The sequence below is a fragment of the Nicotiana tabacum genome, chromosome 18, assembly GCF_000715075.1.
Source record: "Nicotiana tabacum cultivar K326 chromosome 18, ASM71507v2, whole genome shotgun sequence".
In the NCBI taxonomy this organism is placed as follows: domain Eukaryota; kingdom Viridiplantae; phylum Streptophyta; class Magnoliopsida; order Solanales; family Solanaceae; genus Nicotiana; species Nicotiana tabacum.
Window position 1 is genome coordinate 88,102,008 of NC_134097.1, and position 11,652 is coordinate 88,113,659.

An 11,652-nucleotide genomic window follows, 5' to 3' on the forward strand; every position below is an offset into this window, starting at 1 on the left:
AAAATATCTCGTGTCAAAAGAATAGCTAAATGCTAATCGCTTTTTAAATATTGATTAAATTCTAATAGCAGCGATCAAAAATAATTATTTTCCAACCTCCTCCACATAGACACGAGGTCGGAGTAAGTTCACAGATGGCCCCTTGGATCCCTATTTAAAGAATAATCCAAGTTTATAACAACTTTTAAGTTTATTCGATTTTAAATCAACATTAGACTGGTACAGGAGGAACCAGCATTAATTCTTCTAAAGTTTACCAACAATAACCACCCAGTAAAATTTCACCTAGTGGGGTCTGGGGAGTGTAAAGTGTACGCAGACCTTACCCCTACCCCGGAGGGGTAGAGAGACTGTTTCTGGGAGACCCTCGGCTCAGAGACAATAGATCTGTGACAACAAAACCCGTAAAAATAATATCAACAACGTGAGAGACAGCAAATAAATGGAAAAGCAGTACCACAAAATTATACAAAAGTGTGAAACACAACATAAATCGACCGCTCGACTACCCCTTAACCTACAACCCTTAACCTACAACCCTAATGCTCGACTACCACTTAACCTACAACCCTAATGCTCGACCGCCACACCTTCCTATCTAGAGCCATGTCCTCGGAAATCTAGAGCCATGTCATGTCATGTCTGATCACTTCGACCTAATACTTCTTAGGACGCCCTCTACCTCTTCTCGTACATGCCAAAGCCAACCGCTCACACCTCCTAACCGGGGCATCTAGGCTTCTCCTTTGCACGTGACCGAACCATCTAAGTTGCGCTTCCCGCATCTTGTCGTCCACCGGAGCCACGCCCACCCTCTCCTGAATATCCACACTCCTAATCTTATCCAGCCTAGTGTGCCCACACATCTACCTCAACATCCTCATTTCTGCAACTTTCATCTTCTGGATATGTGACTTCTTGACTGGCTAACACTCAGCCCCATACAACATGGCCGGTCTAACCACCGCTCTATAGAACTTACCTTTGAGTTTCGGTGGCATATTCTTGTCATACAAGACTCCAGACGCTAATCTCCATATCATCCATCCCACCCCAATATGGTGCGTAACATCCCCGTTTATCTCCCCATCTCCCTGGATAATTGAACCTAAGTACTTAAAACTTTCTCTCTTGAGGACGACCTGTGAGTCAAGCCTGACTTCCACATCCGTTTCCCCCGTCACTTCGCTGAACTTACATTCTACATATTCCGTCTTAGTCCTACTCAAATTGAAACCTTTAAACTCCAGGGCCTGCCTCCATACCTCCAGTCTCTCATTAACGCCGCATTGCATCTCATCAATCAGAACTATATCATCAACGAACAACATACACCATGGCACCTCTCCTCGGATATGGTGTGTCAGTGCGTCCATCGCCAGGGCAAAAAAGAACGGGCTGAGCGCAGATCCTTGGTGTAACCCTATAACCACTGGAAAAGGCTCTGAGTCACCTCTCATAGTCCTAACCCTAGTCATAGCTCCATATACATATCCTTTATCGCCCTAATGTAAGCCACCGGCACCCCTTTCACCTCCGGACATCTCCAAAGAACGTCCTTGGGGACCTTGTCATACGTCTTCTCTAGGTCAATAAACACCATATGCAAATCCCTCTTCTTATCCTTGTATTGTTCCACCAACCTCCTGATAAGATGGATAGCTTCCGTAGTAGAACGACCCGGCATGAACCCGAACTGGTTTTCCGATATAGACACCTCTCTCCTTATCCTCCCTTCTACCACGCTCTCCCAAACTTTCATGGTATGACTTAATAGCTTGATACCCCTATAGTTGTTTACAATTCTGTATATCACCTTTGTTGTTGTACACCGGAACCATTGTACTCCACCGCCACTCATCAGGCATCCTCTTCATCCTGAAAATAACATTAAATAACTCAGTCAGCCACTCCAAGCCTGCTCTACCCTCATATCTCCAAAACTCTACTGGAATCTCGTCTGGTCCGGTCGCTTTGCCCCGACTCATCTTACCTATCGCACCCACGACCTCCTCAACCTTAATGCGCCTACAATACCTAAAGTCGCGGTGGCTTTCGAAGTGCCCCAATTGCCCTAACACGATGTTTCCATCCCCCTCTTCATTCAAAAGTTTATGAAAGTACGACTGCCATCTTTGCCTAATCTGGGCCTCTTCCACCAATACTCGACCGTCCTCGTCTTTGAGGCACATCACTTGATCCAAGTCGCGAGCCTTCTTCTCTCTCGCTTTGGCCAACCGGAATAACTTCTTGTCCCCACCTTTGCCCCCAAGCTCCTCATACAGCCGACCAAATGCAGCAATCTTAGCCTTTGTGACCGCTAATTTCGCCTGCTTCCTAGCCTCCTTATATCTTTCTCTATTTGCTCCCCTCTGATCCTCGTCGGTGCTCTCTACTAACTTAATGTAAACCGTTTTTTTGGCTTTCACTTTACCTTGGACCACGTCATTCCACCACCAATAGCCTCGGTGCCTGCCAGAGTAACTTTTCGAAACTCCCAACACCTCTCTCGTTGCCTCCCTTATACAGTCCGTTGTTGCCGTCCACATAGCGCTAGCGTTCCCACCACTTTTCCAGGCACCCATAGTCGTCAACCGCCCCTCCAACTCTCGCGCATTATCCTTAGGCAAGGCTCCTCACCTGATTCTCGACTGACACCGTACAAACCTCTCCTTCCTCTTCATCAAAATACTGACGTCCATCACTAGGAGCCTATGTTGAGTTGTGAGGTTCTCACTCGGGATCACCTTGCAATCCTCGCACAACCCCCTATCACACCTCCTAAGGAGGAGATAGTCAATCTGAGCCTTAGCCACCATACTCTAGAAAGGAAAGTTTGCCAACACTAACTACAAATTAATTACTTTGGGAAAAGCTGAATATAGCTTAAATAATAAGATGGAAATCGATTACCCCATGAAATTCTATCATAGACACTCATACCTGGAAAGAATTACGGACTCGGTAGTTTGTAGGAAATTGAAGATTGCCATTGGGCAGAATATATTGACAGCCCTTAGACTTGCCAACATATTTCATTTAGACGCTCAAACTAAAGTTTGTTATTTAGACGCTCAAACAAAAACCTATTCCAATTTGAGCACATGAACACATGATAACTTATTAAATTCAATATAAATACCCTGTGCGAATAAGTTTTGCCCATGATAACTAAGGAAAACATCAGGAAACTTATTTGGATAATTGTATTTTTTTTAAAACTATCCCCCATCTATTTGCTCAACTCAAACCGACTCGGTGATAGCCTTAGATAGAGAGCATAAGCAAAGGTAGAAAGCTGGGACCTTGATCAACTCGCCAACAATCAAGTGGAATATGGACGTTTATGCGTGATTCTCTCCTGCAAATCAAGGAAACAATTGAAGGACAACATGTAGGTTAACAGATAAAACGACCAAACACGCGATCAAATCTTGGTCTTCTTGAACTACCATCGATAAGTAATACCTGTTTTAAATATAATTTTGCCACCAAAATTATAGCATCATCTTTCAATCCAACTCCCTTTTGGGGCTGATAGGGAAATCGCCAAATGTAAACGACCCTTCCACACAACCCCCCACACCCCACACCCCAACTTCAAAACCCAAAGAAAATCCCAATATTAACGCTAAAACCCAGCAGGCAAACATTGGTCATATGTTATCCAGAAGTTTCCAGCAGCCAAAAGACTGCTCTACTAAATACATAGGTGAAGATTCAAATAACTTGAAAGTTAATAGTACCACATTTCATCTGGTGGTTTTTTACACGTCTAGATCAGATAGCAGAATAGCACTTACATCAACGGATTAGTTTCCAACCACAATCACAATTGTTTTGCTAACAAAAGAAAAATGTCAGATACTGCACCAACTATATATATGTATAGAGGAGAGCCAGAGAAGGGACTTCTCTACTCTTCCTCCCTTCTTAAACTGAAAAGCATTCTCCCTGCAAGAACAACAATATCATTGTCATGAACAGTGTTAAGAAATCAATACAAATAAATAAATTCAATGTTCCAGAAAAGAGGGATTGGATGTGGGAGGAGGGAAAGGAGCCTTAATTGTACACGAAACCTACCTCTATCAATAGCATTAGGTTTAATAGCTAGCGTGTCGAAGCACACACTTCTTCATCCACAAGAAGGGCTCTTTTTACTTTAATCAGTCATCCCATTCACTTCAAAGAACTTTGCAAGAAATATTTAGAACACGAAGAATATTCCGATTACTCAGTCTACCATTTTATTTTGGAAGCTTTGCAGAAATCTTCCAAAGCTAAAGTACCACGGGATGATCACTCATAACCATTGGCGGTCCAACTTAGAAATATAATGTGAAGTTCAAAAATTGAAGACAATAGCTAAATAGTAAATCATAAAGTAAGTTAACAACATCATAGGCAGATGAGAGTTCAAGCTAAAACATTACAAGTACTATATTGGAAGAGGCAGAAAGTAGCATCCACAGATGCCCAGTATAAAAACAAATTACCTCACCTCATCTAAAGTTGGTTATTAGCAAGACTGTATCATCTCTTCCTACGTCTTACCTCACCTTCAGTCATAGCAGAGAAGACAGTCCCTTTCTCTTTAATCTGACAGGCAATAACTGTCTCTCTCCCCTCCCTCGAACTGCAGTCCTTCCTCCTCTAACCCCTCCACCAACATCTTCCACCCACTTCCCTTTAAAGCAAAAGTCCCTTCTCTCCACTTTCTCTCTTTCACTTCCCTCCAACTAGCCTATTCTTTCTTCTTATGGGAATTGGTACAAAAATAATTAAAGTCCAAAAAGGCCTGCTAGTTATCAGGATCCGTTAACTCTGTAAGAGAAAAATAGAAAACCCAACTTTTAACACAGTATAGTGGGTGCATTTACATATAATCAGAACCCAACTTTCATATGCAAAGACAGCTCATCTCAACGCAACAGTCCAGCAGAAACCAATATTTTATTCAAATAATCCAGTAAATCATCAACTTCCTTTATTTTTGGGGGCAGTTTATGCATACCTTGACTATCAACTGGATACCTGCATGTTGTGAAAGGGAGCATGGTGTTTGGGTTTGCAGGAATTTGATAAATTGTAGAGACAATGGGAGAAAAGCAGTGGTTAAAGGGACTTCTGCAACAATTCATAGGGCTTTAGATTAGTGTGGAAATCAGCTAGGCGAGAGAAGTTGGAGAAGCACGATTAGGGTGGAGCTGAATTGTTTTCCTAATAAATGGGAAGAGGTGGAGGTGGAGCAAGATTAGCAAATGGAAGAGTGCCTAAAGTGTAATATGATTACCACTGCAAAGTCTTAATATGTTATTGCTTTTAGAACTACTACTAATATAACCTATGAGAGAACTACAAGCTATGCCACACGGACTCTCCAAAATTATTGTCGGGTGCGTGTCAGATCCTCCAAAAGTAGTGCATTTTGTAGGATCCGACACCAGTGAGGCAACATTTTTGGGTGTCGGTGCAACATAGACTACAAGAACTTTATAAATAAAATGCAGCAGGTATTCTAAGCTTTCATCTATACTAATCAAGGAAACAAGCAGCCACCAGCATATATTAGTGCCCCTTGACGTTTTCCTATAAGAAACTAGAATAGGGAACCACGCCTAAAAATTTAAGATAAAAAAATATATTTGGCCACCTTTGCTGAATAATGTTTTTCGTGTACTTTTTGATTGATAAGGATCTTTATTGAATGAAATTAAAGAAAGTCTGGGAAGGCCTCCACCTTTTGGCGAATCAGAGACTTGCAAATGACATTCAACTGTCAAAACAGGAAATAACTTCAAGTTCAGGTAGTGCTCTCAAAAAATGCTTCCATAATTTTCAATGTGAATTAACCCATAATGATAAGATATAAATATCATCAAATGTTCTACAATTGTAAATATTGTTTCTCATGAAAATTTGAAAACTAGGAATTGAATGCATACCTAACAGTTCTGCAATATTTAGCTGTTTATAACTTCATATACTGGTAAGCAATAAAATGGAAGTAAGACTATGCAGTGATACACAATGTACTCAAAAATACCCAACGGCTAGCCCCTCCATCCAAACTTTGTTTTCGGATCAGACATTCTAAGGTGAAAGTGGCTTCTGTCAAAGTTAATATGCAGGATCGAATTTCAAAATTTTTACAAAGGATGGGAAAAGAATATATTAAATAAAGGATGCAATCATGTAGAGGGTTCAGAATTTTATCAAACTATTCAATCATTTTGAAAAAAGACTTTGACAACATATCTATTTGAATGAAAAGTCAACTTGGACACAAGACTATATGATAGATGGATTAGCATTTATACTAATTACTAAGTAGTAATAGAGAACTAAAAGAACAACAAGAGAGTCAAGTGAGTAGCCCATAGTTTACACATCCCAAGTTGTAACTTTCAAAAACAATCTGTCATAGACTGATTCATTTTTCTGTAAGGTCGAGGAAACGGAACCAGTTAGATGATTTTCAAATCTATCTTGGACAAAAATACGGCAAGGTTTTATAATTGAGAAAGCATGATTAGACAACTAGAAAAAGTTTGCCAACTAAGATAGGACAATCTTAACTTCCAAACCTTTAGAAGCCAGATAGTGAAACGGAGAATTAAATTCGACTACTCCTATAACATATCAGCAAGATTCTTTAATACTTTATAATGTCTTCCCCTATCTCACTAGGAAAAAGAGAATCAGGATTTAGAGATATACTCTTGTTCCCCAAATCCAGCTAGTAGAAAACTTGATTGCTACTATAGAGCTTGATCAAATAAATTGCATGCTAAGTGTCCATTCAAGGGGAAGCAACAATAAAAGGGTAATATAAGATAAAACATGCATTTCACTTACCTCTTTAGTCTAATTTAAACTTCTCTTTTAAAGTTCCAACTTGAATTCCTCTATCACCAAGACATCTTCTTCCTCAATGTTTCCGGCTCCATCTTTTTTCTCTGGTTCTATCTTTTCCTTCTCATCCTTTTCGTTTTCACCCCCATCATTTCCACCCCCATATAAAGGGACAAGGGTTCCCAAATTGACAAATGATTCAAAAAAGTCCAATCCACCATTAATCTTAGCATGTTTGAGGGACTTCTTTTCTAGACTATACCATAGGAACTTCCTATTATCCATTTCCAGAAGAACTTCCTTACCAGTCACTGAATATGCTATTGGCCTCAAGAAACTGAAATGTTGACAACCATCTAACTGCTCAACTGAAAACAACTTTATCCAAGACTCCTTCACTCCGTAATCCTTCATCACCCATATGTCGACATGATCTAACACATGATTCTTTGCATTAGTACGAACAACGACGTGACCTGAAATCAAACAAAGGCATTCTCCCAAGACTGCCAAATTTAAATGCAATGGCTTGCCCAAATTCTCAGGATATGGCACCAGCTCAAATCTCTCACTTCCAAGATTGAGACCTATAAGAACCCAAGGGCTCCACTCTGATGATGGTTCCGTAGATGCAAGCCAGTGCAATGCACCTGCAGCAAACGTGCCATTGTCTTCCTTAACCAACCAGTATGGACAGTCCTGAATCTTCTTCTTCCACAAACCCAACTTCAAACTATAAACCATTGTAACAGTAACTAAGGAACTACCGGAGAAGTGATAAAATTGGGCTATTTTAACGACCTTATAATCATTGGCAGAAGTATCATACCCAAAACCACCACAAATTTGGCTCAACCCAGCAACCTCTCTCGGTCCATGATTCTGTGGAGGGTTAACGTGACAAACCGGCAGTTTCCGGAACATTTTAGTGGATGGATTCCACACACCGTTGTCACTCAAGTTGTTGGATATTAAATCAAACCATGGCAAGAGCCGAGTACCTGAGTTGGGCCATAGGGCTGCTTCAGTGGATGGTCAAGTTCTTCTAGTTGGCTACTAGAGATTGAACTGAAGTCGAGGGAGAAAAGCTTGTGAGCCTTGAAAATAAGCTTGACATCTGAGTTGTGTTTCAGTACCTGTTGCTTGAGGTGTGCTCGGATGAATTTGGGGCTATCAATTAGGGCTTTGAAAGACTTGCTTACGCACCTGAATCTTAGCAGTGACTTCACCGGCAGTCGGTAAAGTATATCGTTAATTACTTCCGGCGGAACGTCCGACATTGTTGAGTGGAAATGAAGGAAATGGTCACTGCCGTCGGTAGGGTTTTAGGATATCTACTACTACTAGTATTTGTAGTAGGGTTTCCAAATGGAAGATAGGTGCTACAGACAAAGAAGCTTAATTTGATTTATGGATAAGGGGTGGCTAACTTTGTCTGCCTTTACTAGACAGAATATTGAATATTCCATATTGTTTTTTACCGGGAATATTCCACATTATTGAAAAAGGAAAAGGAATATTCCATATTATATTCCATTTTAATTCTGCTCATTTCTTTTTCGTTGTACATTAACTTTTGTCTTTACTCTTGAGTACAGGGAGGATAGTATGAATAAGGGGTATTTTTTATTTTTTTTTCTTGGAGAGTTATTTCATTGCTTGAAACTTATTTTTCTTTAACAAAAATTCACGCAAGTGTTTTATTGCGGCCATGCGACACAACTTTCTCTAATTTTTTCAAAATTTGCTTTTTAGCTTAATTCCTGCTCAAATCATCTCAATTTTTCGCCATCCGCTTCCTAATTCCTATATATAAAAATTCAACCATTGTGCTTAATCGATCATTTTATATCCATTAAAACACTTTAAACATACTATGTAGGTGTATTTGAATAACGACGGCAGTGTGCAATAAATATTCCAGAAATCAATGGCAATAATATAGCATTTAGTATCAATAAATAACAATAAATGACATTTAAATAAATAGAATGAATGAGTCACCCAAGAAAGGATGGAATCACTGAATGTTCTTTCTGACAATGATGAGTGATGAACAATCTTTTGAATATCTGAGTTATTCTCGGATCTAGTGGACAAGTATAGACAAGAATCTTAGTAAAAAGGTGATGTTTGTATACTTGCAATGAGATCTGATTCTCTTTCTCAAGTCAAAGTATATTTTACAAATGAATATCACATGTCCCATATCATTATGTCTCTTTTTATTTATAGGGAACGTGTTCCTAAAAACCCTAACAGCCCAAGTGCAGAGAATATTTACTAGAATATTCTCTTTTGTATCATATCTCGAAACTAGTCGTTACAGCTCTCACTACAAGAAAGTTGATCTATAGTGGCAACTTTAAGTGGCGACTCACTTGGTCGCGACAAAAGATAAGGGTATAGCAGCGATTACTATTGTCGCCGCTGAAAGCAGCCTATCAGTGACAACTGAAAATGAGTCGCTACAAAAACTAGTGTGTTTCGCGACAGCCCTGGTAAAAGCCACAAAGTATAAGGGCTTTTGTGGTGACTTTTGGAGTCGCCACTAAACTTATCCCCTAATTGTCCTATTTTGTACAAAAAATGAAGTGAACAAAAATAAACCCTAAAGTAATAAATCTCCTCCTCGTAAAATCTCTAACTTGCTCCCCCTTCTCAACCCCAAATCATCTTGAACTTGCTCCTCACTGAAGAGGGTCACACACTATCGATGGTGAACACACTCCTTTTTGTCTCATTATCCGGTAAATCAAGCACTGACTTCTTCCATCGTCTCTTCCTCTCTTGATTTTGTGCTCTCTACTTTGTTAAGGTGAAAAATCTAATCCTATTTTTGTATTGTGATGCTTTACAAAGTATGCTCATATTCAGGAGAAGCGATTACATCTGATGATGATTGGTGCATTTTTGCGGCATGAGATTTAGGGTAAGCACGATCTTTAGCGATTTTTGGTTATTTATTATTGCAAAAGTGTAAAATTAAGGCTTTGTCATGATATGGGATCTTCTTTTTAATATAATATCTACGCTCTCAACCTCGGTCTCGGCCTCGATGACAACTCTTTGACTTCAATCTTGCTGACTCTTCGACTGTGGCCTTCGCTGATAATTAGATTACTTCAACGCGTGGCATCCCATGAATGTTTTACTAATACTATTTCGAGTATAGATGAATGTTGACCCATACAGTTAGTCTCTCCGCTTATTGAGGTTGTTCCCGTAGACGAGGTCATTAAGCGGACAATGTCATTCATAATTCGATCTTATAGAGTTGACTGAGGTCGTGGTTGTGGAGACAGGACTACGTGGCCTTCTGAGGTCCTATATTTTGAATATTTTAAATTACCCAGGAAGTTCGTTGGGACCATCTGGTCCACGAGAAGAAGTAACGTCATGACACTATACATTATAACGATGCTGTTTCCCGACACATTGTGTCGGTTTAGGTGTGACCCATGATTGGCTCTGTCGTTCTGATTTTCGTGCTAATCATGACCCGCATTTTCAATTCTGGTGCCTTTAAGGAAAGGTTTGTTGGTTTTGAAACTTTTCCAAACTCTTTCTTCTCTTTAAGCAATAATCTCTCCTTCATCTTCTCTGCAGAACTCTTTTTACTCCTTGTTTCAGTGACTTGCATCAATCCTCATTCCTTTTTGCTTGTTATCCTCCTCCGTTATATTGAATCATGCCTAATGTGCCTTCTGAGGCTAGCAAGGGGAGTCATATTACTCCCTTGGCAATAGTGTTCCCTTCCCATGAAGTAGTGTTCCTGCCACCGTTGAGTATGCAACCTTCCCGTCGGTGGAAGAGATAATCCCACGCAACCATGATTCTAGATCTGATTTCACCAAATCACCGTATGCCAAACCTGAAGCCTTTCGGTCAGTGATGACGGTAAAAGAATTGGAGTAGCTTAAGTCTAAATTAGGCCTTCCCAATCACATTGAGTTGATCCTGGTCGGGTGGGATACGGTACAAGTCCATTGTCCTAGTTATTGCACCCTCTACGCCTACCCCTTCCAAGTCGGCTATTCTCTCCCCCTCCTTCCGCTGGTGGAGGAATGTTGTCATCACTACGTCGTTTGCCCTGCCCAGCTCGCGTTGTACATTTTCAAAGCCATAAATATGCTAACCAAGTTTTTTGAGCTGGCCCATGTCGAAGTGACACTAGGGCAATAATCCATCTATTCGCTCCTATCTTTTATAGGGGGACGATGTTGAACCTTCGCCACCGATGAGGCAAATGCTTGGTGGTAAAGATGGACGACAAGGCCAGTCGTTGATTCTGGTTCAACTTCTTCTATGTCAGAACCGAGGACGTTATGACCAACATCGATGGCTTTCTCGAGTCTTGGAATTATACTCGTAAGTATTTTGATCTCTTTCTCATATTTGGTCTTGAATTTTGACTTCTCGCCTTCTTCTTTTGCAGCCAATACCTCGCCTTCTCCTTTGGACACTCATATTTCTGACTAGGTCGATCGGCTCCTCCCTCACATCGCAGGGATTCATGAATGGACGAGTTTTTTCATGAATTTTGGGCTCGTTATTCCTTCGACTGGAAATTTCCTTTTTACCATCGGTGTCTTAACTTCTTTTTTTGTTTACCTTTGGTGATTTTCCCTTTTCTTATTTTTTCTTAGCTTCGGCCAGGGGATCTACGAGGAGGTCGAGAGCTCCTACACTCTCATTTCGGAAGAGGAAAGCTACTGTGTACTCGGTTTCTACCCCTGCTTCAACTGCGGCTGATCCTACCTTAGTTCCAGTCCCTCTTGTTGTTGCGTCCAA

General features: G+C 40.5%; 2 pseudogenes; both read right to left on the reverse strand.

Annotated features, from left to right (window-relative positions):
• Positions 1-246: 246 nt before the first annotated feature.
• On the reverse strand, positions 247-2,585 carry LOC142172577 (uncharacterized; annotated as a pseudogene).
• A 1,044-nt stretch (positions 2,586-3,629) lies between these two features.
• LOC107829917 (F-box protein CPR1-like) lies at positions 3,630-8,276 on the reverse strand (annotated as a pseudogene).
• Positions 8,277-11,652: the final 3,376 nt, after the last annotated feature.